The 5,313-nt window shown below is 38.1% G+C and overlaps 1 pseudogene; it reads left to right on the forward strand.

The window, feature by feature from the left end:
* Positions 1–1,595: 1,595 nt before the first annotated feature.
* On the forward strand, positions 1,596–2,530 carry LOC112083470 (annotated as a pseudogene).
* Positions 2,531–5,313: the final 2,783 nt, after the last annotated feature.

Raw genomic sequence — 5,313 nt, forward strand, 5'->3', positions numbered from 1 at the left:
ATTTTCTTATGATTTTTTTTTTGGTCTTAGAGTTTTTCTTTGTCTTCTTATACCGGTTTTTATTCTTCCAATTCTCTCCCTCTCTCTTCTTCTTCATGATCATCTTTGTTTTTCCCATTTTTTTATCCTTCCATGTTTTTATTCTTCCATTCGACAAACAATTAGCTTTTATTCTTCATTAGACAAATCAATTAGCTTTTCCATCCGAACATCAACCATCTTTAAAATTCCAAACAAACTTAGAAGGTATTTCTGAATAATTGAGACATATAAGCTTCAGGAAACACACGATTACACTCCAGCCAAGAAAAAAAATTGCTCGGTCGATTCTGTCTATCCAAATATATATGTATAGTCAGAAAACAAAACCAGCATTTAAGGAAGATGGTACAGTAGAGCATGAAAACCAAAATGAAAGCAAATTAGCCACATCAAAGAAAAGGAACCACATGCCATTACACATGTAACATTAAAACAACCAAATGGACCTTCACTATGTTCTTATTCTTCTTCAGCTTCATGAAAGGTAAATGTAGCCGGAGAAGTGACACAAAGCAAGGACCATTTCATAGATACATGTGTTTCACATACTTACTAATACTTACATAATTCGCTAAGTACCCCCTCATCATATGATATCCATTTTTGTTTGCTGCTGAAAACATCAGATCTTTTCATAATTTTGAACAATAAAAAAACAAAAATTAACTCCAAAATGTGATTTACGTCACAAATATTCCAACTTTCGTTTTTCACAATAAGCCTATAGCTTCGTATGAACAAAATGGAACTAATTTTTTTCATTTGAAGTTTAGCACTTTTAATATATTTGCATCAACTTCTAGTTTGAGTTAGTATTTGTTAGCGTAGAAAGCAGTCAGTGATAATACAATGTCTTAAGAGATTACAAGATCCAATCCAACACATACAATTAACTCTCTTGGAATCAATGTAACTTTCCAAAGATCCAAGTCTACTTTAAAGAGGTGTTATTGGGAGGTTGATTTATGAAGATTTTTAGAGTTTAAGATTCTATGGTTATTGGTTTGTGGATTTTTACATTCTTAATAGATTTCACTGTTATTCGTAAACTGATTATAAAAATCCATTGTTATTGGTTTGATGATTTCTATAATCTAATTAAAATCCATTGTTATTTAAAAAGTTTGTATTTTAATGATTCTATGATTCTGCTATAATATAGTGTTATTGGGATAATGGTTCTTTATAATTTAACTGATAAATCATGATTTTCAAAATATTACTCATATCCCTTGGATTCTCAAAGTCTGCCATATCAAATCTATTGTTAAATCTACAAAATTCTTTGCAACTTTTACAAATCCAACAAAACTCTTGAAGATTTGAGAAATTTCATGACTTTTAAAATCAATCAAAATCTTTATAAATCCAACTCCCAATAACCCGCTCCCCCCCTAAATTGGCTTTTATAATAATAGTCATTCTGAAATACCCTACAAAGAGACATCTTCTGAAAAGATAGCCCTTCCATGTCACAGTTCTCAACTATATTATCTCAAAATCACGAAATAAATATGGGATCCACCAAAGTATCCAAAATACTTTTATGAAAAATGATTGATTCACATTCTGTTGCTTGGATACTTCTAGTTTTCTTAAAGTCTCTCTAATTACTTCCAATGTCTCATACATCAAAGACAACACCGTACTCATCTCTCCTCTCTTTTAAAGCTGTCATGACCTTTGCTTCTGGTTCAAACAAAACAGGTTCATAGCTCAATCTGTAATGATTGCATCAAGATTCATAGGTCAAGCTGTAAATTGACCATTGATAGCATTAATCAAACTGTGTAGATCGAAGTTCAGACATTGAAAAAATAAAAAGTGTGTGCTCTGTTTTATATTCTTATCCCACACTTGATAGCTTTTGTTTTTGTCCAGTTGGATTCTATCAAATGGCTAAGATCACTGACACCATCATATGCCCTTGCAGAGTTTATTCTTTTTAAAAAAACCATTTCTTCCACAAAGTTGTGCTGGTTTTTTGTGAAATTTCATCTGCTCATTTAAAAATTCTCATTACATGTTTTTTTGTTTGTTTTAACCTTGTTTTAGAGTTTGTTCTTTCACAAATTGTGGCATTAGTCCTAGTATCCCTAGGTGTGGCCATCGCGAGGATAACCGATCTAGAATTAAATTTGTTTTCTGCATTGGTTGCTCTTGCTTGGATTATACAAGTGCCATCAAAAAAATCCTCTGATCTTATCTTCAGAAACAATATAATTGCACTGCCCTAGCGTAGGAATCTCTCTCTCTCTTTACTTTAATTGAGGTTTAAGCAATATAGGTCTCTTAAGATAATATTTTTTTCTGAATGAAGATTGATGTGGAAGACGATGCTGTTTACTATCTTCTTCTTGTTGTATCTATGCCATGACTTAACCCACCTGGAGTTGTGCTCTTTAAATGGGACTTGGTTAATACCTCTGCAATCCTCGTCTCGACTTTGCTCGCTTTCTTCTACAGCCTGCTCGGGACATGGCTCTAGAACACAATATCAGGAGGTACCTGTCATACTGGGTTTCCATTGTTGGTTTCTAGGATGCCAAATCCATTTGGATGGGCTGCCTACGTACCTTTTGCAAGGATCAAGTCATCTCGTAATTTGTGTTAGTCGTTGTTTGGCCTTAGTGGTAATACTTCTTCAAGGACATGGCATTCCACGATCTTGAGATTGCTTTGTCAAACCATCGTTGCAAGTTCATAGACTCCTGAACGAACTACCTTAGTGATTTTGTAGGGTTCTGATATGTCTATAATTTGCATCATTTAGGCTGCATTTTAGTGTCCAGCTCATGTGTTTTCTCATTTATTTTAGGTATTTAGGCATCAAATTAGGCTTTAGGGTTTGCATTAGGTCCCAAAGAGTTTTGCATGGTTTGGAGTCTTTATCAGGTGCTTTAGAGGCTATTTGGAGTTCAAGAGGTGTGGTCAGGAGTTGAAATGGTGAAGAAAAGGGTTAAAAATGGTGAAAACCGCTTTAAGGAGTTTCTCGGCAAAAGCATGTACCGGCTGGATCATTTTATCGGCTAAAAATGCCATCAGGTGGTTTTTATCGGCTAAAAATTAGTACCGGTGAAAATTCTATCGGGTGAAGTTTTATGCCGAGACAGGGAATTTTTATCGGCTAAAAAGCTTACCGGGGTACACGTTTCTCGGATATTTTCCTTACCGCAGGAAGTATTTCTCGGCTAAAATCTATTCTCACCTGCGCGCATCAAAGATTGCAAATCCGGGGAATCTTCTGGTCCGAATCAGTTAACGGGGTCTTCACCAAAGTTGGAGGTAATAAAGTCAAGATCTCAGAACAGTTGGAATCACAGAATTCGGAGCAGTGAGTAGAAAGATATCGCCACTGGGAGACACACCTGCCTTGCATGCATTCAAGAGCCGATCCAATGAGTTTAAAGATTACATGGGACGATGCCTTTCTATCTCGAATCAGTTTACAGGGACTTCATAATATTTTAGATATCTGAATGTTATTTCCATAAAACCTAAGTTCATCCAATTTGGAGATGTGTCCTGGAAGATAACGTCTCCGGAATAGACGTCGGTCTAAAAGCTGTTTTCCTGCCGTTCCGATGCGTTGCAAAGATGAGAAATCCGGGTAGCCTTCCACTTCCCAATCTCCGACGATTTATTCACTAAAGTTTGAGCTGAATGAGTAATCTTGATCTTGGAATTGGTTTCAAGTCATTTGGAGTCGTGTGCTAAAAGTTATTGCAACCGGGAGACAAGTTGATCGGTACAAGCCTAAGGAGTTGCGATACGCGCTAAGTGTTTCTGCGAGCCTCAGCATCATTACCTTGATATTGCTTAGGCCGAGGCTCGTCCCTTGACCTTCTTTGGACTAGACCTCATGCTAACTCCTCGGTGTATCAAGATCGAGGCATGTATGCCGAAGAAGCGAAACTGAAAACGACTAAGTGTTAGACATGAACCTCGGCTTCAAGACCTCGGCATTGCATGTCGGACTTCATCTGCCTTGATAACTCGACTACCAAGCCCCTCGGCTTTGCATGCCGAGGCCTCTTGTCATAAACCCAGATTCAAGAACAAGCTGACTCAGAGAATGCACGTGAAGATGGATTGAAGACTAGGGTTCATGCATGTACTTGACGTGTTCTTCATGAGATCTTCATCCTGATCTTTGCTCACGTACAACCATAGACATCAAGACCTCGACTTTACTTTCTCACACACCGAGGTGTTCACCTGACGACCCAAGAGGAGCGCTCAGTACCCAGTTTGTTCCGGGCTTATCCGCAACACTTAGCCTTCACTATAAATAGTTTTTAGGACCAAAAACCTAATCATCTTTTATCTTATCTTATTTCCTACCTGTTTTTAGCTTTGAGAACATGCCTCTTTGTGAAACTTGATTATTCTAATCCGATATCTCGTTTTCACGTGAAGATCTTGTTCTCTTTCATTTCTTTTATTCACCAGCATCAAAGCTTCTAATCATGACTAGCTACACGTCTTGCAAAGATTTAGTGCGCTTTTTATGATTAGTGAGTAGTCCGCTTAAGAGGTTTGAGATAGGTATATTAGGGTGCTTTAATGATAGATTAGCGAGTTTAGGGGTCTAGTGATATGTCTATATTTTACATCATTTAGAGTGCATTTTAGAGTCCTCATCATGTGTTTTCCCATGTAAATTGAGTCTTTAGGCATGAAAATAGGATTTAGGGCTTGCATTAGGTCCCAAAGAGTTTTGCATGTTTTGAGGTCTTTATCAGGTGCTTTGGGAGTCATTTGGAGCTTAAGAAGAGGAGCAGAGAAGAAGACGGTGAAGAAAACGGTCAAAAATGGTGAAAACCGCTTGGAGGAATTTCTCGGCCAAATCGTGTACCGGACGGACAGAAACCTCGGTCAAAATCCTTACCGATCGCTCATTACCGGCCAAAATCCCTACCGATCATCCAACCTCGACCAAAAAGCTTACCGATCGTTCAGCACCGACCAAAGTCCGTACCGATCGACCAAAGTCAGCCTGAGTCGAAGATCAGGTGTTAATACCGCGGGTCGAGTTTTGGCCGAGGCGAAAGAATTTTTACGACCAAAAAGCTCACCGCGGTACACAGCCCTCGGTCATTTTTCTTACCGCGGGAAGCTTTTCTCGACCAAAATCTGTCCTTGTCTGCGCAATTCAAAGATCAGAAATCCGGGGAACCTTCCGGTCCAAATCAGTTGGCGGGTTCTTCAGCAAAGTTGGAGATAATCAAACAAAGATCCCAGAACAGTTGGAATCATCCAATTCGGACC

The sequence above is a fragment of the Eutrema salsugineum genome, unplaced genomic scaffold (assembly GCF_000478725.1).
Source record: "Eutrema salsugineum unplaced genomic scaffold, Eutsalg1_0 scaffold_6, whole genome shotgun sequence".
In the NCBI taxonomy this organism is placed as follows: domain Eukaryota; kingdom Viridiplantae; phylum Streptophyta; class Magnoliopsida; order Brassicales; family Brassicaceae; genus Eutrema; species Eutrema salsugineum.